This window comes from Canis lupus, chromosome 24, assembly GCF_003254725.2.
Source record: "Canis lupus dingo isolate Sandy chromosome 24, ASM325472v2, whole genome shotgun sequence".
Taxonomy (NCBI): domain Eukaryota; kingdom Metazoa; phylum Chordata; class Mammalia; order Carnivora; family Canidae; genus Canis; species Canis lupus.
The window spans coordinates 20,972,381-20,996,986 of record NC_064266.1 but is presented as its reverse complement, the minus strand read 5'-3'; the positions used below and the strand labels follow the sequence as shown (position 1 = coordinate 20,996,986).

At 42.6% G+C, this 24,606-nt stretch overlaps 2 long non-coding RNA genes and 1 pseudogene across 2 annotated transcripts; 1 reads left to right on the top strand and 2 right to left on the bottom strand.

The window, feature by feature from the left end:
- Positions 1–3,996: 3,996 nt before the first annotated feature.
- LOC112673758 (uncharacterized) lies at positions 3,997–9,346 on the top strand. Its single transcript, XR_003145034.3, has 2 exons — positions 3,997–4,233; positions 9,110–9,346. It is a non-coding gene; the product is annotated as an uncharacterized LOC112673758 (long non-coding RNA).
- A 3,982-nt stretch (positions 9,347–13,328) lies between these two features.
- Positions 13,329–16,924, bottom strand: LOC118352243 (uncharacterized). Its single transcript, XR_004809085.1, has 3 exons — positions 16,700–16,924; positions 14,896–15,040; positions 13,329–13,661 (listed from the first exon to the last, which is right to left on the bottom strand). It is a non-coding gene; the product is annotated as an uncharacterized LOC118352243 (long non-coding RNA).
- Positions 15,349–16,283, bottom strand: LOC112673757 (HIG1 domain family member 1A, mitochondrial-like; annotated as a pseudogene).
- Positions 16,925–24,606: the final 7,682 nt, after the last annotated feature.

The window sequence follows — 24,606 nt, the reverse complement described above, 5'->3', positions numbered from 1 at the left end:
TGTGAATAAATAAATAAAATTTAAAATAAATTATTGGCATATTATTCCCTTAATAGTGAAAGGAAAGGATGTTGTGTCTTTTAGCTTTTGCTATGTAACAAGCATTTCAAAACTTAGTGATATTATACATTAAAAAGTCATTATTTCTCAGGGCACCTGGCTGGCTTACTAGGTGGAACATGTGACTCTTGATCTCAAGGTTGTGAGTTCGAGCCCCATGTTGAGTATGGAGATTACTTATAAATAAGATCTTAGGGGCGCCTGGGTGGGGCAGTCAGTTAAGCATCCAGCATCTGGTTCTTGGTTTCGGCTGTCATGATCTCAGGGTCATGAGTTTGAGCCCCCAGTTGGGCTCCAGGATCAGTGGTGAGTCTGCTTAAGACTGTCTCTCCCTCTCCCTCTGCCCCTCCTTCCTTGTGCTTATGCTGTCTCTCTCAAATAAATAAGTAAATCTTAAAAAAAATCATTATTTCTGGGGCACCTGGGTGACTCAGTGGCTGAGCGCCTGCCTTTGGCTCAGGTCATGATCCCATGGGGAGTCTGCTTCTCCCTCTGCCTATGTCTCTGCCTTTCTGTGTCTCTCATGAATAAATAGATAAAAACTTTTAAAAAATTCATTATTTCTCTTAAGTCTATCATTTGGTTGGACCATTTTTGGGGGGGCTGGGTTGGCTCAGCTGGGGCTGGATGGACTCACATGTCTGGTGATTGACTTGATGGCCACTGCAGATGCCTGGGTCCCACATCTCTCATCAGCTAGCAGGTTAGCATTGGTTTGTTCACATGATAGAAATCAAAGGGTTCCCAAGAGCAGCAGTGGGATCAGTACGGTGGGGGGATGTATCTCAACTTGTGAGCACTTTTCAGATCTCTTACATCCTGTTGCTAATGTCACATTGGTCTAAGCAATCGCTGAGGCCAGCCCAGATTTAAGGGATGGGGAAATAGATTCCATCTCTGTTGGGAGGAGGGAAGGGAGGCTCAGAAGACAAATTGACCAAAGTAAAGTCAGTTTAGTTTTAGCCTGACCCCTAACCTAAAAGTAAGCAAGTCATAAAAAGAGTCACACCATCCAACTCGTGGAAAAATCACAAGACCCCGCTCCCTCTGGCAATAAAAGCCACACAGGATGGATATTCTTGAAAATTGCTCCCTGTGGGTAATTCCAGGACAATGGAAAAACTAGCTGAATGTAAGTGATAAAACTGAAGGAAAAGAGTAAGCCCCTCCCTGTATAGTTGGCTAATTAACCACAAAAGACCTTATAATATCTTTCGTTAGAGGTGGGTGGGTCTTCTTCCTCACCTACGGAAGAGACTGCTATTTTATCTATGAAGTAGCTTCTTTCTTGCTTCTATGCTTAATGAATTTTTGTCTCTTTCTCTAAATGGCTTGCTCTTGAATTCTTTCTTGTGTAAAGCCAATAACCCTCTTGGGGAGGATCCTGAGGACCTCCCTCATGGGGCCTTGACCTCTCTCATCAGGAGGAATTGCCAAATATGGTGGACAACTTTGCAATCTGTTACAGAAGGTACAAAAAACGTCTCACTGTTACCAGATCAAATACATGGGTAGAGTTGAGGGAATATCACAACTTTTAAAATGTCAGAATCTAACTTCCTATTACAGAGTGACTGTGCTCCTTGGCTGGGAATTCACCAGTGAAACTCCAGTAGATAGAAGATTTCTGCTATGGAGTGAATGTTGTGCTCCCCCTCCCCCCCAATCAGGTGTTGAAACCTTAATCTTCAATGTGATGGTGTTAGGAGGTGAGGCTTTGGGGGAAGAAATTAGGTTTAGGCGAGGTTATTAGGGTGGAGATCCCTGGATGGGGCATTTGTAAATGCCCTCATAGAGAGGATAAATACCGGAGCTTTCTCTCCTCACCACGTGAGGGCACCAATAAGGCAGCTATTTGCAAACTGGGGAGAGGGCTCTCACCCAACACTGAATCTGTGGGGCCCTTGATCTTGGACTTCCCAGCCTCCAGAGCCCTGAGGAATAAATGTCTGTTGTTTAAGTGCTCAGTCTGATGTTGTGTGATAGCAGCCCAAGCTGACTAAGGTAATGTCTCTTTCAGAAGTTTTGGCATTGGATCTGATTGATGACCACATTCAGTCAAATTCCCATATCTGAACCTATCAATGAGATTCTGATTGGCTGCACTTGGCCAGATATCCACTGGGTCACGTGCACCTTCTGAAGCCAGGAAGGTGGGGCCAGCGACCCTGGAACCCCATCAGCCGAGGATGAGGAAAGGGTAGTTGCCCAAAGGAAAATCCAGGTACTGCCACTAGAAGGGCTTGGAATAAATGCTGAGTGGGCAAGGAAGACAGGCTGGCCACCATGGAGTACTGGAGACAGAAATCCTGGATTGCAGAGTGTGAACATGTAAGGCTTTGGAAGTTGCCAAAGTCCTTCAGGAAGTTTGCACCAATGCTCACTGCTACAAGCAGAATATGGAAATGCTACATTTTTGATCCTATGAAATTCTGGGGTTATTATTTTTTTAAAAAGAAGCTCTTGCCAGTTTGAAAGGTGAAGAATTCTTTTTTTTATTCCTTTTTTAAAAAGACTTTATTTATTTATTCGTGAGAGACACACACAGAGAGAGAGAGAGGCAGAGACATAGGCAGAGAGAGAAGCAGGCTCCATGCAGGGAGCCCGATGTGGGACTCGATCCCCGGCCCCGGTCCCCAGGATCACACCCTGGGCTGCAGGCGGCACTAAACCGCTGCGCCACTGGGGCTGCTCGAAAGGTGAAGAATTCTATAACCCAATGTTACTTTAATTTGTTTTTCCTGGATTCTGATGAGTCTATGGACATGTGACGTATGAAGTGTGTCCAGAGCTGCGACAGGCTGAACAGGGTGGGGTCTTCCCTGCTCCCAAATGAGTATCCCATGGACCCCATTCCTGAAACAGCCTGATGTAGTGAGATCCATGCAAGGACCATGGGGGAGAATATTAAGCTTTAAATAAAAATACATAATAGAATCTTTGCGCATAACTATTCAAAGAGTGGCCCAAAGTGGGACTGTAGTTTGCAAGTGCCATTTGGCATATGGGGTGTGGACATCCAGGGAAGGGGCCTCTGACTCCAGAGTATAAACAAGAGTTGGAGCCTGATGAGGACAGCCTCGTGAATCCTTATGTAAACCCAATTAACCTGGCCTATGTTGGCAAAAACATGAAGTTCTTCTGCATTCCATTTTCCATGATATTCAGCATCCCAAGAACCATATCACATGAGGACTGGGTTTATCCTTATGGCTCAGCTGTTCCAGTCTGCTCTTTGGTGAGACTGAAGCCCAAGGAGGGAAGCAGTGGTCCACCTAAGGTCACATGTCAGTGAGAGCCCATACAGGGAGCTCAATTATTTTCATTTCTTTCTCCCCCTCAATGCCCAAATCCTCCCTGACATGGAGCAGGGATGGGGGGGGGGCCTCTTCTCTTCGAGAGAAAAGAATTAGATGTATTTTTCCCAAGGTCTGAATGAATGTCTTTTCTTCTCTATCCTTCTGCTCCCAAATTGGAAATCTGTTTGAAAATGGTGATAGTGGATCTCTGGACCAGATAATGCAGGACTCTGTAGAGCAGAATAAAGATTGTCTTTTTTTTTTCTTTTCTATGTATGGTGTGGAGTCTTGGAGGATTTTAAGTTGAGTTATAAAAAGGACTGACATGTATTTAAAAACAAATCTTGGGACGCCTGGGTGGCTCAGTGGTTGAGCATTTGCCTTTGGCTTGGGCGTGGTCCTGGGGTCCTACGATGGAGTCCTACATCAGGCTCCCCACAGGGCATCTGCTTCTCCCTCTGCCTGTGTCTCTGCCTCTTTCTCTGTGTCTCTCATGAATAAATAAATAAAATAAAATAAAATAAAATAAAACATTTTCTGGCTGTTGTGTGATTTCTCCCTGCAGGTCTCTGAAAGGTGAGAGTGGATAAAGGGAGGCACGTCAGCTCAGGGGTGAGCTGTGGGTGTGGAGGGGTCAGGGTGGTGACTGAGAAGTCTGAGGGAGGCAGGCTGTTCCAGGGCTGAGCACAACTGTGGGAAGCTGAGGCACGTGTAAGTGTCAAGTGTTCCAGTAGATTAGAAGGCGCAGAGTCCAGATCTCTCCTTTGCTTGTCACTTCGTCAAGACCAGAGACGAGTCCTTGAGTTGCCTGAAGACATGAAGGCTTTTTTGCTGACTTTGGCTGCGCTGGTGCTTTTGTCCCAGGTCACTTTAGGTAACCTAGGAATCTTCAGGGGGGAGGCATGGCATGGGAGGGGGTCTCAACCCGGATACCCCAATGCCTGGGAGGATGGGCTGGCAGGTGCCAATGTGAAAAGCTACTCATCCAGGGAAGAGGGAAGAGCCCCCAAATCCTGGGAGGGACCTACCCCACCATTTACTAGCTCTGTGACATCTCCAGCAAACCACTTGGCTCCTCTGAGTTTTAATGTCTCATTCTTCAGTTTAGAATAATAAGTCAGGTTGAAGGCTCAACATAGAACACACTGAAATTTAATGCAACACACATAGCCTCTTTATTTTCTAAATCCCTAGAAAAGGAGAACCAGCACCCAGCCAGATATCTTCTCCAGTAGCAGGTGCCAGAACTTAGGCGCCAAGTGTAACTTCCAAATTTTTCTGTTGGCACCCCCAGACCTTGACTCCTTGGTCAGCTCCAGGAGTGGGGGGAGGAGGTCTGGTGTGTGAGGAGACTGGGGGAGGACAGGGAAAGCAGGAAGGAGGGAGACAATAGTCCCTGAAATCACTTAGCTTTTGCACCATTCACAGCTGCTTTAGGGAAGGCAAGATCTCGTAACTACCGTTGCTTGTCTGTGCCAGCCCCTGTACCGGAGCCTTGAAAAAGGTCTAAGTAGGTTTAAGTAGAGAAGATTCTTTGTCAAACTTGCCCAGCCCAAAGTGGTTAGCATGAAACCCTCTCTATAATCTGACAGAAGCTTCTACCTCTGCTACCCTCGGCGTCTCTCTAGTCTTTCCACAGGGTCAGGATGGGAATGGATTGCTTGTGTCTGCTCATGGTACACACATGCATGAAACACCATTCACGCAGGGAAAAGGGAAGCACCTCCAAACCCCTAGTTAGACCCTGCCCTACCACTTATTAGCTCTGTTCCATTTTCCTCATTATTTCTTCTCCTCCTCCTTCTTATCCTCCTCCTCCTCCTCCTCCTCCTCCTCCTCCTCCTCCTCCTCCTCCTCCTCCTCCTCCTCCGTCTTCTTCTACTTCTTCTTCTTCTAGAGGAAAAAAGAGAGGAGGAGAGGTGGCAGGGGGAGGGGCAGAGGGAGAGAGAATCTTTCATTTTTATTTTTTAAAAGATTTTAATTTATTTATTCATGGGAGACACACAGAGAGAAGCAGAGACATAGGCAGAGGGAGAAGCAGGCTCCCTGCAGGGAGCCTGATATGGACTCGATCCCAGGACCCCAGGACCCTGGGGATCATGACCCGAGCTGAAGAGAAATGCTCAACCACTGAGACACCCAGATGCCTGAGAAAGAGAATCTTAAGCAGGCTCCACACTTAGCACAGAGCCCGACACAGGGCTCAATCTCACAATGCTGAGATCATGATATGAGCTGAAATCAGGAGTCGGATACTTAGCTGACTGAGCCACTCACACACCCCAATATTTCTTTTCTTTTCTTTTTTTTTTTTTAATGATAGGCACACAGTGAGAGAGAGAGAGAGGCAGAGACACAGGCAGAGGGAGAAGCAGGCTCCATGCACCGGGAGCCCGACGTGGGATTCGATCCCGGGTCTCCAGGATCGCGCCCCGGGCCAGAGGCAGGCGCTAAACCGCTGCGCCACCCAGGGATCCCACACCCCAATATTTCTTAATTTGAAATAATATATTAGGTTGAGGGGTCAACAATTCTGGTATGCAACAAATGTAGCTTCTCTATTTTCCATAACTCCTTTAAACTTTGCCAGGAACTTCCCTCCCACTGATGGGACAGTTGGAGGTTGGACATGGCACAGGGGGTGTACATAAACTCAGCAGATAATTATATCCATCTTTTCTAGTTTAAAGCATCCTCTTATTAATTTATTCTGCTTTGGGTAAATGTTTAGTCTTCCAGTGTTTCTCCTTTTACCCTTTCCCCTTCTTACCATGATGGCAGCTGAATTTAGAGGATAGTGAATATGTCATTCTTTATTTAAATAATTTATTTATTCAGCAAATAGTTAGTGGGGCAGGTGCTGGAGATAGAGCAGTAAACCATCCAACTAACCAGGCAACCCACTAACCAATCAAACAACTGCCAACCAACCAACTTACCAACCTACTAACCAACCAACCAACCAACCAACCACCACCAACCAACCAACCAACCAACCAACCAAACATACAAACAAAATCTCTTTCCCAGAGAAAGCGCAAAAGTCTAGGGAGGTGGATTTGCAATTCAAAAAGAGATGTTACAGGAATGTCTCACTGTAAAGATAACATTTGAGCAGAGATTGAAGGAAGTGAGGGGGTGAGCCACCCAAATACGTAGGGAAGAGCATTTATTTATGAGCTGAGCTCTTACAAAGGACACATTTTCCTTCATCTATTTGATTACCTTAGGGTTTTGAGGGCTCAGAGAGGAGAGGCAGGATAAACACTTGACTATCCTTGCTTGTCAGTTTGCAAGATAATGAATTCATTTTCTGTTAGTCTCTGAGATTGAGAAGTTAGTTTTTCCTAAATATCGTTTTGAACCCCTGGCTCTAAGTTAAGAGTCCAATCTATTGCAATTATCCCTATTGAAATGCACATCTTCCTATTCTTGACAGTGAGAACCTCTTCAATTTGGCTCTGGAATTTTTTGCATATATCCCCATTAGTCTTTGGTAGCTTGCTTGATATTTTTTAAGGGCAGACTATTTCAGGCTCATTTTATAATTTCCTGTTTAGGAACTCTGGAATAAGCCATATCTTTAAGAAGCTCAAACTTAAATTTAGTTCTTCTATCTCACATCAGTATTTTATTCCTTATACTGAGAATTTTGGCTCTCTAGGTTGCAGAGGATGATGGAATTAGAACACTCCAAAGTTGCTCATTTGATTTATCCTTCATTACATGTACAATAGTTTTAATATAATAACACCAATACTGTCACAGTAACATGATTACTCTAACTAGTTAACATTTCTAGTTAATACCTACCCTCATGATTCTTCTCCCATGATTGTAGTATACTGTATTGATGGTCAGAACATAGCCATTTCATGCTCTGCTCGCTTCTTTTTTTAAAAAAAACATTAATTAATTTATTTGGGAGAGAATGGGTTCAGGGGCAGAGGGAGAGATTGAGAATCTCGAGTGGACTCCCTACTGAGGACAGAGCCTGATGCAAGGCTTTATCCCATGACCCTGAGATCATGATCTGAGTCAAAAATCAAAAGTTGGATGCTTAATCAACTGAGCTACCCAGGCACCCCTCTGCTCACTTCTTTTTATCCCTTGGTAGTTCTGGTTGTACAAATGACTATATTTAATAATGTTCATATTAATCCTATGTCAATGCCTCTCTCATTTGGTTGTCTAAAGCTCTCCCTAGTCAATTCCTTAGAAAAGGCTTGTGGGAACAATATTTCCTGAGTTTCAGGGTCCTGACAACAGTTTGTTTCTGTCCTTTGGACTTGAAAGTCAGTTTTGTTGAATATAATGTTGTTTGCCTACTTTTTTCTTTCCTTGACTATCTTAAATATGTGACACGATGTTTTTTCTGGCATGAAGCATTATTGTCAAAAGTATAATATAGTTTTATTTTTTCTCCCTTATGTCACTTTGTGTTATGGAAGGCCTAAATGCTCAAAGAATTCTTTTTCTTTAATGTCCAGTAATTTTACTAGAATGGATCTTGCTTGGGGTCAATATTCTCAAGTATGCAGTCTCCTCTTTCAGTATCTGTTTTCAAATATTTATCTATTTCAGAAAAATGTATTGAACCTACTTTGTCATATTTGTTCTGTTCCCTTGATTTTGTTTTCCCCTTGGTGCCTTTAGTGGTTTCTATTAATTGTATGTTGGATTTCCTTTACCCATCATGACATCATCAATGTTTGTAACTTTTGGTTGATTCCTTCTTATGTCTTTCTTTCTTTCTTTTTTTCTAAATATTTTATTTATTTATTCATGAGAGACACACAGAGAGAGAGAGAGAGAGAGAGGCAGAGACACAGGCAGAGGGAAAAGCAAGCTCCATGCAGGGAGCCTGACGTGGGACTCGATCCCAGGACTCTAGGATCACACCCTGGGCCGAAGGCAGGCACTAAACTGCTGAGCCACCCAGGGATCCCTTCTTTCTTTCTTTTTAAAAACATCCTCTTTTTCACTCTGTATTTTTTTTAGGCCATTCTCTGCCATATTTATTTGATCATGTGTTCCTTCCAGATTAGTCTTTACTTATGAAATGATTTTTAGAATCTACAATTTTTTCTGAGGTCCTGTCATGTCATCTTTGAATTTTTTTCATGCAAGTGGCTTTTATACACTATTCATTGGATCCCCACAAGAACTGTTGGAGACAGATGGTGTATCTTGTTCTTAGAAAAGAGGAAATTGGGATCCCTGGGTGGCGCAGCGGTTTGGCGCCTGTCTTTGGCCCAGGGCGCGATCCTGGAGACCCGGGATCGAATCCCACGTCGGGCTCCCGGTGCATGGAGCCTGCTCCTCCCTCTGCCTGTGTCTCTGCCTCTCTCTCTCTCTCTGTGTGACTATCATAAATAAATAAAAATTAAAAAAAAAAAAAGAGGAAATTTGAAAAGAGGAAATTGCTCTGAGAAAGTAAGTAACTGGCTCGAATTCTTTCAGTTGGTTGTGGTATAGGCAGACCTCACGTCCAGGTCGATGGGTTCCAATAGTCCCTGCTCCTAATTATTATGACCCACTGAAACTGTGAGAGGGAACATTCAGGGAGAGCAGTGATTGGGATGGGTGTCCAGAAAGGAGGTGAGATTGAGACTCTACCATGACCCTATGAATCTAGAGGTGACTCCGTGTTCTATGATCTTCTGCGAGGCTATTAGCCATCTCAGGCCAGGACCTATCTTCCCTCAGGGCTGATGTTGACTCCTCCCCTTTTTTCCTCTTTGCATTAGGCAGTGCTGAAAAATGCTGGAATCTTCGTGGCTCCTGCCGTGAGAAATGCATCAAGAATGAAAAGCTTTACATTTTCTGCACGAGTGGAAAACTATGCTGTCTGAAGCCCAAGTTCCAGCCAAATATGTTACAGAGGTGAATCAGTGCTTGAAGCCTAAGGGCACAAAAATGAAGATAACCCTGTCCCAAGTCTGATCTCAGCAGATTCCTGAGCTTTATTAAAAAATACCCCTGGCTGTGTTCTGTATTTTTCTCTTAGTACACCTAATCAAACTCAGTTAGAAGAGACTTGGGTAGAGAAGTAGATAGAGGAGAGGAAACTGGACTTACCATGTGCTGGATGTATTTGTTATATCATCTATTTCTTTAGATCAACCTGAGAGGTAGTTATGGTTCTCATTTTTATTTTATGGATAGAGAAACTGAGGCTCAGACTAGTGGAGTGATTCACCCAGTGCTATTCACATAACTAACATGAGGAGATACTGGGATTACATACCGGGCTGCATACAGGCTTGAAAATAGCCCCTTGCCTCCTAGACTATAGCTAATATAAATAGAAATGCATATTGTATTTATTCAAATCTCTCCCATAAAAAGCTAGGGAGGGCAGTATGATAAGGGGGTCCTATTTTCTGGGGTTGTTGTAGAAGCTAAAGAGTTAAGCAGAAAGTTGTATTTATGTGTTTTCTCTCTCTCCATCTGTAGGTCTGTGCAATTCTGACACTTAGCACATACATCAGCATGTATAGTTTAGTGGGCTATCTTCACCCAGAAGGTGGGTACTGCCTGGCTTCATATCTTTTTGCTACTCTCAGCTAAAAGCTTGGCCCTGCCCTGGCCCAAGAGTCAGAACTGAGAAGGGGTTTCAACAGCATTAGCCCTGCAGTTTGGGGCTTGACACCAGGACTCCCCCCAAATGTGGTTCCTCTTCTGGCTCTGATTCCAAACCTGGGCATTCACTGTGGGGCTGAGTACTTGTGTGATTCATTTACCAGCTACTAAGTCCTTTCTACTTTCCCCCTACATACCTGTTCCCTGCCTCTTATCTACCCTTTCCTCACCCCAGGAGAGTTCTCCATCAGTGTGTACAGGAAGTACAACTTTGTTTTTTATAACACAGTCTGTATCACTTATAAACCTTCATTCCTCCAGATAGTGGAAATTTGATTTCTATCAAATCAGGGTCCCCTGATTTCCTAAGCTCCTCAAGGAACTAAGAGGGGGGAGTGATAGCATCAAAATGGTGACATAGGTCATTCTCAACTTCAGTCCTGTTCACAAAAAGACCAACTAGCAACTATCCATAGACAAAACAGCTCTGTGGAAATTCCAGAACCTGGGGGTGAGATGGAAACAACCCCTGGACCTCAGAAACAGAGAAAAAATTTACACTCTGATGGTACCACCCCTCTCCCAGGCCAGCATAGTGCTATACCAAGAAGGACCCCATGGGTCTAGGGTTTCTCCAGGGAGAGAAAGAGAACCTAAAGTGGACATCCAGCTGGGCCATATGGGATGCTTTCAGAGGGGCTCACTGGGGTCTTGCTTCATGGGGATTACTGTGAGAATCTGCAGGACTTGACTACAGAGAAACAGATAGAGATGGAGAAGGGGGCAGGGCTTATAGTAACCAGTACTCAGCTCTTGGATTGCACTGTTGCTTGCGGCAGACCTGAGCAGAGATCCCAGCCAGCATTTCTGGCCTCTGTAGAGCCAAGCCAGTGATCCCAAATGGCTAGGGAGCTCAGTTAACAGTTCACTTGATTTATGTTTCCAGCCAATGAGCCACACCAGCCAGAGTGCACGTCCTATGGCCTGCCCAGGCAGGGAAGCAAATTTGCAGTCCTGCCCAATTGTTGAGGATAGCCTCCAGTTCTGCTGACCAGGAGTCTGGCCAGAGGACCTGGGCAGCCACAGAGCCTATCCTACAGTTATGTTTGGGCAGGGAGCCAAGCCAGCAGCTCTGCCCAACTGTTAAGCATATAGCCTCTGGCCTGACAAAACCAGGGAGCCTGGACAGTGACCTGGGTAATTTCTGAACCCAGTCTATGGTACTTCCCAGAGGAGGAGCCTAGCCCACATCCTTGCCCTGCAACCCAGCCCAGCCCAGCTTACAGCCTTGCCCAGTTGTTGAACATAGCCTGTGACCTCTCGCAGGCAGGGAACCCAGCCAGTGACTCCACCCACTTGTCACACATAGGCTATAACTCCTCATGGGAGTCTGAACAGCAACCCCACTGACCATGGAGTACAGCCTCTAGTGCCACCCAACTGTGGAATACATCTGGAGGCACTGCTTGACCAGAGTATGCCCAGCAGCTTTGTCCAACTTCAGAGCAGGCAGTGGCCTTGCTCAAGTTTAAGACACAGCCTAAGCCCCATCTGACTGCAGAGCACAGCCTGAGGTTTCATTAGACTGCACCACAAAGCCCTGCTGCAGCTTGACCTGAACATGGAATCCAGTCAGTGGTGCCATCTGGCCTGGGAGTAAAACCCAAAACCCCACTTGACCAGAGGTGATTATGGAGCCCAGCCTTAGCCGGGCCCAGCTGCAGAGTATACCCAGTGGTATCATCATGTCAGGAAACACAACTTAAGATTTCATCCAACCAAAGGTGATTGCAGAGCCCTTGTAGTGGTCCCATCTGACCATGGAGCACAGTTAGCAGCTCTGTTTGAATGCAGAGCCCAGCCAACAGGCCCACCCAATGGTGGACTCCAGCCAGAAAAGGCATTTCCCCCACCCCCATCTTTCCCCTTTCCATCTCAGAGCATGTCATACTTAGCTGTGAAAGTTTCCTCAAATCAGGAAAAAGACAAAGGTGCCCACTCTTACCACTTAAATTTAATATAATACTAGGAGTCTTAACCAGAACAATCTGGCAAGAAAAAGAAATGGAAATGAAAGGCATCCAAATTGGAAAGGAAGAAATAAAATTTACTCTGTTGATGGATGACATGATCTTATACATAATACATCCTAAAGGCTACACCAAAAAACTTAAATCTAATAAACAAATTTAGCAAAGTTAGAGGATACAAAGCCAACATAAGAAATCAGTTGTGTAGGGCAGCCTGGGTGGCTCAGTGGTTTAGTGTTGCCTTCAGCCCAGGGTGTGGTTCTGGGGACCCGGGATTGAGTCCCATGTCGGGCTCCCTGCATGGAATGGAGTCTGCTTCTCCCTCTGCCTTTGTCTGTGCCTCTCTCTCTCTCTCTGTGTCTCTCATGAATAAATAAATAAAATCTTTAAAAATAAAAAGAAATAAGTCATGTAAAAAAAGAAATCAGCTGTGTTTCTGTGCACTAACGAATTATTTGGAAAATATAGAAATAAAAACAACCCCATTTACAACAACATAAAAAGCTATAAAGTACTTCAGAATAAATTTAACTAAAAAGGTGAAAGATCTGGATACTGAAAACTACAAGACTTTGTTAAAAGAAATTGAAGAAGATACAAATAAATGGAAAGATATCTCATGTTCATGGACCAGAAGACTTAGTATTGTAAACATGTCTCTACTACCCAAAGACATTTATGGACTCAGTGCAATTTCTAGCAAGATTCCAATGACATTTTTTTTTTTTTTACAGAAATAGAAAAGACAATCCTAAAATTTGCCTGGAACCACAAAAGATCTTGAATATCCAGAGCAATCTTGATAAAGAAGAACAAAGCTGGAAGCATTGTACTTCTTGATTTAAAACTATTTTACAAAGCTATCTATGGTAATCAAAACAGTGTGAAACAGACATAAAAACAGACACATAGATCAATGGGACAGAATTGAGAGTCAAGAAATAAGCCTACACCTATATGGTCAACTAATATTTGACAAAGGAACCAAGAATATTCAACGGAGAGAAGATGGTCTTTTCATAATTGGTGATGGGAAAACTGGGTACTCACATGCAAAAGAGTGAAAATATCTTTCACCATTCACAAAAATTAACTCAAAATGGATTAAAGACTTAAATGTAAGACTTGTACCATTAAACTCCTAGAAGAAAACAGGGAGCTGTTTTAGGAAATTGCAAAGGTTTTAGGAGCTCAGTCCAGGAGACAGGGACAAAGACCAATATATATATTTCTTTTCTTTCATAATGGCCAACCTTTATTAGTAATTACTATGTATTAGACACTCTACAAGTACTTTATCTGTATCATTTTTGTCAAAGAAAAACTGGACTTGAACGTAGTTAAAAGTGGTAAAAACAGATTTTATTCAGGATTATTGCAGCAGGGGAAAAGAAACCCCATGGTAAAATGGGGCTCAATTCTGAACATGGTGTGGGCAAGTGGGAATTTGCAGCCAGGGAGCAGGGTGAGGGTTACAGGTTGGAAAATTGCCAAGAAGAAATGTCTTAGTCCATTCATGTTGCTACAACAAAAATACATAAACTGAGTGGCTTATAAACAGCAAACAATTATATCTCACAATTCTGTAGGCTGTGAAGTCCAAGATCAAGGTGCCAGCAGACGCAGTATCTGGTAAGACTCTTCCTCTGTAGGCAGTTGTCTTTTCTCTAAGCTCGCATGGGTACAGCTGAAGGATTGAAGGAGCTGTCGGGGGTCTCTTTTATAAGGGCACTGATCTTATTCACAAGAGATCCCCCCTCATGGCCAAAAACCTCCAAAAGACCCTACCTCCCACACAGTGGGCATTAGGATCTCAACATACAAATTTGGGAGGGGGATGCCACGAACATTTAGACCACAGCAAAACTCATCAGGGGTGGGTGTGGGGGCAGATTCTGGCTAATATGACCCAGCAGGATTCTTGCTGAAGGCAGTGTGAGCAGACATCATCTGTGGGACAGTGGAGGCTGAGGAACCCGATGAGATATCAAGGGTGATCAGATATGGAGGATGGGGGGATTCCAGTTAGACCAATTTAGCAGAATTCTCGCTAAAACTGGGCAATGCAGAGACAAACTGGAAAGCCTAAAAGTTGAGACCCAGTTGAAAAAGAGTTTGGTTGAGACCAAATTGAAAAAGAAGCTGAGCAGAGTTTGGTTGAAAGAGAGAGAGTGTTCATCACTTTGTGTAACTGAAGCTATACTTTTTTGCAATTTCAGCTATTGTTTTATTATCAACATTATTATCAGCAGCGGTGGATGCTGCTGATGCCTTGCCAGACTCCTTCGTGACCAAAGGTTCCCATCCCCAGTTGCTGCTGCAAGGGTCACAGCTGCTCCCTTTTCAGGAGAATTGCCCTTGGCTAGATGACATGGGCACTGCCTTACCCAGAGGCTTACATAACCTCCTCTCAGGGGCAGTCTGTCCCCCAGGCTGACTGACACAGAAATGTATGAGGATGGTCTCCTTGCCTCAAGGTAGGACCAACTCTGGTACAATTCATGCTGCAGGTTCCCTGTGAGGTCAGGCTGAAGATGCTCTCCAGCTGGGAACACATCCTTGCCTAGCTCCTTGTACACACACAAATATATATATCACCCAATTAATAGGGAGGTAGACCTAGGCTATCACCCAGATAAGTCTACTCCCAGTGCCTCTGCTCTTAACCATGGCAGTATCCTACCTTAGGTGCCTTGGTTATCTTAGGTTCCAGGTTATTAATGAGGGTTCAAATTGAAGGACCACCTAAGTTTTCTCTGACTCAGAACATGTTCAAATTTGGAGGGAAACTTTGTATAGATAAGCTACTGGGCCTTACACTTCTTTAAACATCTCCTTTGAAATGTTTGCTGCTTTATTTTATTTTATTTTATTTTTTTGCTGCTTTAATGAAGGAAGAGAAGTATATTGAGAGATCTCACCAGAATAAGAGATCACGTTGCCCTGCATTCAGTGTGGAGAGAAGAAGCTTGGGATGTTTAGTTGGAGAAGAAAAGACCAAACAGACCCATGGTAGCTGTTTTCTAGTACTTGACACGGAGTTGTTTCTAGTCTCATTCTCTGTAGCTGTTAGGGGGCAGAAATCAGGATGATGGGTAAATGTCACAGGAAGGTAAATTCTGGTTCAATAGAAATAACCTCCTAAAATGACAGGAATCCAGGGATTGAATGTGTTATCTTGACATGTACTAATTTGTCCATCACTGGACATGTTTTAAAAGAAAAGATGAGGATTGTTTAGGGTCAATTTTTGCTTCTGATCTGTAACAGATGAGACAGCCTCTTAGTTCTGAATTCTAAGAATCTATGCTCAAAAAAAAAAAAAGCCTCCATATTGTTAACATCACGGATTTTCTTTTCTTTTTTCTTTTTTAAGTATTTTTCATTTACCTTTGCATTAGTACTTAAAATACACATTTCTATTTCAAGATGACATTTAAAAATTCTAATACAACAGCAGCATAAATATAACTCTGCAATTACAAAAAAAGCTAAACTGGGATCCACAGTTAAGTTATTCTCATGTTTACAAGTATGATTCTGAAATAAATACTACTTCTAAGCAGCTGTTATCGGCTTTTTGGGTTTGGTTTAAATACACATATTTTCAGTTGTGGGGAAGCTTATATTCTTTGCACTGTTCTGAAAGGATTAAGAGCCCTAAAAACTGAAGTACTCAGTCTGCAAAACAGGCAGAAAAAAGTTAAGTAGGATTCCTATATAACATCAAAAGCATATGATATTCTGCAGCAATTGGAAGTACTTCAGAATTGGCAAACTGTCCTCTTTACAACTAATTTTAACAGAAGAGTTTAAGAAGGAGAATATTTTCTCACTGCATGTAAAAGTGACATGTTTCTTTAGTGCTAATTTGACTCCCGTGAATGACCTAGCTAGTTAATTGGTCACAAGTAATTTGGTTACCAGGCAAATCAAACCTAACTAAAAAGCAAGCACCACCAACAAAACCAAGACAGCTTTTCTTCTTCTAAGGTTTAGGCTTTGCCCAGAATTCCTTATACATGGAATAGCCCATACCAAGAGTCATTGCTCCCACGACAAAGCCTTGGGCTGCCACACGCATGTGGATCAGGTGAACAGACATTTTAGTATTTCCCCTGCTCTTTAATTTATATAATCCATATGCGACGATTGCTGCAAACCCCGCCATTCCAATGGTAACAAATGGTGCCTCTCTAGCTTTTCAGATAAGTTTAGATCCCTGATCTTCATCATATGAAGAAAGAAAAACATCTGTGCCAGTTGACATTGTGACTGAAGAATCCTCCAAAGACAACGCTCTGCCCAAACTCCAACCGGCTTCTGGCTCTCACCCATGCCCGCAGTGCAGCCGCAACATCACGGATTTTCAACATGTTTTTAAAGCCACAGAAAACTTTTAAAAAGCAAAGACCTGAATGGAATTCAGACAGATCAAAGGAAAGATGCTTAGGTTAAAGCTGGAAGAGAAAGGGAGGGGCCAGAGCCCTACCTTCTTAGCCTCTCTGGATTTTCTGATTTTGACCCCAAAACCAACTCTAAGTTTCTTATATTTGCGTTCAAGATTTTAAAATCCTTAGGGCCAGGCAATTCTGCAACATTATATCATGCATGAACTCCCAGCTATAGCCATGCCATATTTTCATTGTTTCCAAATGGCTCACAAGCCCTCCAGTCGCCACTGCTCTGCTCAAGGGGCTCCCCTACCCACAACAGCTCCCCTACCTGCAATACGCTCTTATACCCTCCTCTCTGCCATTTCTCTGAAGTCTGTCTTCTTTCAAGGCTCTGAAGAAGGTCCTCCATGAAGCTCTGCTGACCCCTCTGGCCTTTGCAGATTGTCCCATGTTCTGTTCTACTGGAATATGGTTTTGTTTTGTTTTTGATTGAACACAGACAACTTTGTATTGTTTTTATTCATGTGGCCATTCCACCTGACCACTGTAATGATGTATGTAGAGGTTGTTAATACTATTCAGCAAATATTTCCTGCTTTCTGCATTTAGTATCTCTGCCCTCTTGTGGTTGAATGGGGCCTAGGCCCAGGTCACTGTTGTAGCCAGTGAGTTATGTCCAAGGTCAGGGCATGAAACCTGCAGTTGAAGACCCACCAGAGGTCTGTTTTTCCTCTGCCATGGTGATTATCAATGACTGAGTCGCTATCAATCAGTTTGGTTTCCTGAGTTAAAAGATGTAGAGCAGGGTCCTCAGCCAACCTGCAATGGACATGTAGCATGAATGAAAAATAAACTTTTGTTCTTATAAGCCATCAAGTCTTGTCTTCCCCCTTCACTGCATCATAACTGTTGGGCCGATAAACCACCAAGATTTGTGAATCCGATAAACCACCAAGGAGCCGACACTGATGCAAACACACGAGGGTTTATTTACAAGCTTGAGCTTAGGTCCAAGTTTGCCCTACACAGTGGAGCAGGGACTTGGACCCCGAGACTAAGAGGCGTAGCAGTTTTATAGGGGCCAGTGGCAAATGGGATTGTAACATACGCAGAAAGTTGCACAGTCATGTGGGTCCACACGCAGGTGGCCAATTGAATTACATTTTACCCTATAGTATCCATTTGAACTGGCCTATTACTTTGGTCAGAATTGGCGGGCAGTTTTGGTGGACACAAGGCGGGGTTACATTGTTATGAGCCGGTGTCAGGTAAGGGTGTGCCCAGCAGCCTTAAGCAATAAGCAGGTCATGTGGGAGTGATGCAGGAGGTGGTGGGTGCAGCACAAAATGGAGTTAGTCCTGCTCTGCTAGTCCAGGGGTAGGGGATTTTTGTTAAATTTCCTGGGTCCCACAATAACCTAGTTTATCCTAATACAGTTGACTACTGGGGGATAGTATCCTATAATGTTTTGTATTTCTGATGCTCAACAGAGCACCTTGTTCATAGTTGATGCTCAATCAAGATCTGATTTATTTAGCGAACATTTCTTAAGTGTTTTTTGAAGTTCATTTAAGAATGATTGCTTTCCATTTTCCTGAAGAAGCTGTGAGCATTTTAGGGACAAGAACCCCTTGGATAGTTCCTCTGCCACTGTGTCCTGGGTACCAGTCCACAGGAATATAAATTGAGGCCTGCATAGGGGGGATATGTTGTGTGTAGGGGCCAGTTAGAGAAAGACATTCTAGGAGGGATGGAAACATGACCTGATCTGGAGACAGCAGTGGTTGGTTCCTGGGAAAGAAGACAAATGAAATGATGCATTGAGAGAAAGAGCAGCTTCTAGAAAGGTTTGGGCTGCAGCAAGGAAGCCAGTGAAGTAATCCTAGGAGGCACAAGAGAGCTAGAAACAAGGATACACTTGGAAACTCTGATACAGTCTTTCACTGGAGCTCAAACAGAGATACACTGTATATGCTCCAGACACAGAAGACAGATCAGTCCTTGAGCCTGGATTCTGGGTAAACACTCTGGATCTTAGACTTGACATTAGTTTAGTTTTGAAATTTTCAACCTTGATTTGAAAAAGCACAGTGAGCAGAGAGGTCTCTGAATCACTGACATCCTTGCCCCCTTTATTGAATACTGATTTTGTCAACAAGGGAGGAGCCAGAAGAGTCGCAGGGAGGAAAAAGGTCAACAGTCATATGCTCCAAGAAGTCCAGGCAGGTGAGAATTCATGGTAAATACTGACAGCTATGTCACCAGGGCTTTCCTGTATGCCAGACATTGCTCCATGCACTTTATGGGTATTGCCTTATTAATCTTCACAGCAAACCTCTGAGGTCAGCAGTGCTGTCTCTATATTAGAAATAGAAAACTGAGGTTCAAGGACATTAATTGGCTTAAGGTCACATGGATAATGATATATATATATATATATAGTGGAATATTAGCCATAAAAAGGATTAAATCTTGCCATTTGCAACAACATGGATGGAGCTAGAGTATAATGTTAAGAGAGATAAGTCAGTCAGAGAAAGACAAATGCCATATGATTTCACTCATACATGGGATTTAAGAAACAAAACAAAGGAACAAAGAGGAAAAGAGAGAGAGAGGCAAACCAAGAAACAGACTTAACTATAGAGAACAAACTGATGGTCACCAAAGGGGAGGCAGGTGGGGGATGGGTGAAATAGGTGATGGGGATTAAGGAGCACACTTGTTGTGATGAGCACCAGGTGTTGCAGGGGTGCTAAATCGCTGTATTGGACATCTGCAACTGTATGTTAGCTAACTGGAATTTAAATAAATATAAATAATAAAAATTATTTTATCATTTATTTAAATAATACAAATTTAAATAATTATAAATAATAAAAAGTTAAAAAGAAAATAATTATAAATAATAAAAACTTAAAAAGAAAAATAATTATAAATAATAAAAACTTAAAAAGAAAAAGTCACGTGGCTGAGAAGTGAGAAAATGAGGATTTAAACCCAGATCTGTTTGTTTTCGAAACTTTCTTCTTCTTTTTTTTTTTTTTTTTTAAATTTGCCCCATGCTGGCCCTGGTGATAGGTTGTCATACATCATTTCAAGAAACTTGAAGAAAAAGTGCCCGCGTATCTGCTGCCATTGCTAATTACTCATAGCACCAGGAGCCAGAGAGCAGGAATGTAATAGAGATAAACATAGAAAGCCAGAAAATCTCCAAGCATCATGTGGGCCAGTAGTCTCATCATCTTTCCCCACCAATCTCCAATGTCCCCACTCCCAAAGACTGCAATGAAGCAAAATGTAGATGGGAGAGTCTCCTCTACTACTGAAAACCAGTGTTGATTCTGCTAAATAATGCACATAATGGTTGCATGTCCTTCCTTTGTTAGGCCATTTATTCTGCTAATCAGCATCCATAAGAACAAGCACACAGGGTTATGATGAACTTCTCTACTAGGAGAAGTAGATCTTGAAACAGTTTAGTGGAGAAAAAACTCCATGCTTTTCAGGGTTCTTTGGATGTACAAAGGAAGTCCCTTTAAGCCTAAGGCTTCTGCATGAATGGGGCTCCCACAAGATGCCCTCTTCTCTCTCTCCAGTCTTTAATGACTCTAGGAACAATCTTCTTCTCAAGAATGGAGGAAGTTGTGCCTTGGTTTTGCCTGGAGTCTTGTAAACTCAAATGGCACTTTGGGTTTCTTTTCAGCCACCTTTCTGGAAGGAAAGGAAATGAATTCTAGTCCATAGGGCTGATTTCCTTACTAGTAATCCATAGAAGAAAAAAGCCCTTGTCAAGGAGCACTTTTTTTTTCTTTTTTTTTTTATTTATTTATTTTAATTATTTTATTTTTATAAATTTATTTTTTATTTGCGTTCAATTTGCCAACATATAGAACAACACCCAGTGCTCATCCCGTCAAGTGCCCACCTCAGTGCCCATCACCCAGTCACCCCCACCCCCCGCCCACCTACCCTTCCACCACCCCTGGTTCGTTTCCCAGAGTTAGGCGTCTTTCATGTTCAGTCTCCCTTTCTGATATTTCCCACTCATTTTTTCTCCTTTCCCCTTTATTCCCTTTCACTATTTTTTATATTCCCCAAATGAATGAGACCATATAATGTTTGTCCTTCTCCGACTGACTTATTTCACTCAGCATAATACTCTCCAGTTCCACCCACGTGAAGCAAATGGTGGGTATTCGTCATTTCTAATGGCTCAGTAATATTCCATTGTATACATAGACCACAGCTTCTTTATCCATTCATCTTTCGATGGACACTTTCTTTTATTTACTTGACAGAGAGATAGAGAGCCAGAGAGTGCGCACGTGTGCGTGTGTGAGTGTGTGTGTGTGTGTGAAATCACAGAGGGAGAAGGAGAAGCAGGCTTCCCAAAGAGCATGGACTGGGGGCTCCATCCCAGGACCCTGGAATTATGACCTGAGCCAAAGGCAGATGCTTAACTGACTGAACGACCCAGGCTCCCTGACTATTTTCTTTCTTTTAGTTCTCTGTTGCAAGGATTGAGTTAATTATTTACAGCAAATTTGTTGTTGTTGGTTTTATGCACAGCCCTTCTCTTATTTTATTTTTACTGATTTATTGATTTTTTTAAATCCCCACAATCAACTCCCAACCATGTCCTTCATAGGCAACTCTTCCAATGGTTTTTGTATTTTTTTAAATATTTAATTTATTTATTCATGCAGGGAGCCCGATGTGGGACTGGATCCCAGAACTCCAGGATCATGTCCTGAGCCAAAGGCAGATGCTTAACCAGGCGTCCCTCTTCCAATGGTTTAATGTGTACCTTTTTAAAATGTAGGTATTTTTATTTTACATAAGTAGCTTTAGGTCGTATATGTCATTCTGTTGCTTATCTTTTAAAACTAGCACTAGTTTTTAAAGAAGTCAACTTTACTCAGCTATGATTTCCACAAAATAAAATGTACCCATTTTTAAAATTGAAATTCATTTGCCAATGTATAGTAAAACACTATACTTACATCAGAATGCACCTATTTTAAGTCGGTAAATTTTAATGAGCTTTGACTCCTACGTGTAGAACATTCTTAAAGTTCTCTCGTGTTTCATTTCAGTCAATGCCTACCCTACCTCTTCTCACCAGCCCCAGGGAATCACTGATGTGGTTTTGTCTTGTTTTGTTTGTTGGTTTGTTTGTTTTTTTGTCACTGTAGATTAGACTTGTCTTCTCTAGAGTTTCATACAAGTGGATTTATTCAGTATATTCCCTTTTGGTGTGGCTTCTTTCATTCAGTCCAATGTTTTTTAGATTCCTGCATATGATGTACAGCAGCAGTTAATGCTTCTTTGTTGATGAGTAGTATTCTATTAGATGGATAAACTGCCATTTATTTCTTTGCTACTTGATGGATATTTAAGTTGTTTCTACTTATGATAAATAAAGCTGTTATGAAAATGTATGTGCACTTTTTGGGATAGATGTAACTCTTTCTTTATCTTGGATAAACACCTAGAAATGGAATTGTTGGATTGTATGCTAAGTGTGTTTAACTTGATAAGAAATCATCAAACTAAAAAACAAACAAACAAAAAACCAGGGTGCCTGGGTGGCTCAGTGGGTCAAGTGGCTGACTCTGGATTTCAGTTCAAGTCATGATCTCAGGGTCCCGGAATTGAGCACTGCGTCAGGCTCAGTGCTAAGCATGGAGCCTGCTTAAGATTCTCCCTCATTCTTCATTTGCCTCTCTCTCCCCTACCCCTGCCTCTCTTTCTCTTTTTTCTAAAATAAATCTTTAATAAAACCCCTAAAACCAAACCAAACCAAAACCCCCATCAAAATGACTTTCAAAGGGGTGATATCTTTATAGTGAGCACTGGTTTTCAACATTCAACCATATTTATTTTTGTGCATCTAATTCTCCAGCTTATGATAGCTCTCACCATATTCCCTAATGGAAAGTGTGGAGATTTCTTTGGACCATTTCTGGGTCACAACAAATGCTTAAACTTAATTCAACTGCATGTCATTAGATTCCTTCCATCTCAGAGTAGGAGCTAGGTTTTGTGGGGCCTGCCACTTTTAGAATTTGAGGATTCTTTTTAAGAATAACAGAAGGGGTGCCTAGGTGGCTCAGCAGGTTAAGTGCCTGCCCTCAGCTCAGGTCATGATCCTGGAGTCCAGGGATGGAGCCCTACATCAGGCTCCCTGCTCAGTGGGCGTCTGCTTCTCCCTTCCTTTCTGCCCCTTCCCCTGCTCCTTTTCTCTCTCTGTCAAATAAATAAATAAAATCTTTAAAAAAAAGAACATAAAATTACAAGCTCAAAATTAGGTCCAAAAGTGAGTATGTATTGAGAATGAGCTAAGCAATTACAATAGATGACTGAGACCTTTTAAGATCATTAGCCTGAAATGCTTACTTACTAACATTTCCTGATTACAGCCTGTTTCTCCTCTTTAGCTAGAACATTCTAGAATTCTTGACACTCATAAGAATCCAAGCAAGCGATAGGCCTTGAACCTACATGAGCTTCATAGTCTTTCTTCTTCTGGTCCACACTCCACCAGCAGTACATGAGGATTCCTCTCTTCTCATTTCCTTGACCTCATTTGGCATTATTCAGCTTTCTAACATTTGCCAGTCTAGAGCCAGCCTGCTGCCTGATTTTGCATGGCCCATTAGTTAAGATTGGTTTTTACATTGTTGAATGGTTGAAAAAAAATGAAAGGAATAATGTTTAGGGAAGTGTGAAAGTTCTATGAAACTCAAATTTCAGTGTCTATAAATAAAGTTTGATTGGAACACAGCCACACTCATTTGCTCATACACTGTGGTTGCTTTTGGTCACTATCTGGGCCTTTGCAGAAAAGGTCTGATGACCCGAGGCCTAGAGGGTTAATTTTTCCTGGAGACAACAGTCCTATTCCATATATGAGAGGAGATATTCCTTCTGTTGGTGTGCCCCCGTTTCTGCCCATTTTGAAATGATAGCTCTTCCTATTATTATTGTTATTATTATTATTATTATTTAAAGATTTTATTTATTTATTGATGAGAGACACAGAGAGAGGCAGAGACATAGGCAGAGGGGAGCCTGATGTGGGACCTGATCCCAGGACCCTGGGATTATGACCTGAGCCAAAGGCAGACACGCAACTCCTGAGCCACCCAGGCATCCCAGTTCTTCCCATTATTGTACTAAAAAGCATTTGGCTCTTTTCTGATCTATGTGCTGGCCTTATGTACCAGTAAGCCATTACTATATATCCTTCCACTCCCAAACTCAGGGCCTTAACACAGAAATGCTTTATTAATACTCAGGTGCCTGCAGCTAACTGGACTTTGGCTGGATAGCTCTGCTTGGGGCTGGAGTAGCTGGGCAGCTTTATTTCTCACTGCAAATCTATGGGTCAGCTGGAGTAGCTCTACTCCATGTATCTCTCATCGTCTTTGGACCACTGGGTATGTTCTTCTCATGGTGACAGCAGAGGCACAAAAAGGCAAGTGAAAACATTCATTGCTTCTTAAAGCCTAGGCTCAAAATTGGCACATTGTCACTTCTGCCCATGCATCATTAGCGAAGCAAGTCACATAGGCAAGACAAAAGGGAGGGAGAGCGAAGCACATCCCTCCTGGAATGAGACCTTACAAATGTGTGGATTCAAGGAGGGGTGTAAAATTGGGGCCAATAGTACAGTCTACCATGTGTCATAGGAAACACCACGATGGGAGCAAATGGCCTTTCCTTTGCCACCTAGGAAGATGCTACTTGTTCTTCTCGAACACACATGTTAAAAGTAAGGTCTGTGGCCTTCCTGCTCATTCCACTCCACAAATGCTGATATGTGAGCTTCTAGTGGCGATGGCCATGGAGCTATTAGGTATTTCCCTCTGCTTCTGCCCCTTCTTTACTATCGTCTAAATGAACCACCAACATATGGGACATCCAAGGGTGACCTCACGGCTGGAGGGAACCCAAGGAATACAGAAGTATCAGTCCTTTTCTGTCTCATTGCTCTCTCTTTTCTTTTACCAGACATCATGAATTAACAGTAAAAACGTTTCCCCCTTCTTGGCTCCCCGGTTATATTATAAACCTCTTCAAAGGCAAGCCTATGTCTTTGTTAACATCTTTGTTAACATCTCTTCCCCCTGTCCTGACCTCCTCTGGAAGTGCAGACAAGGAGGTATATTCAGTAGCCAATCAACCAGTGTGGTTGACTACTTGCCTGTCTGTCTAATCTTAAATGAC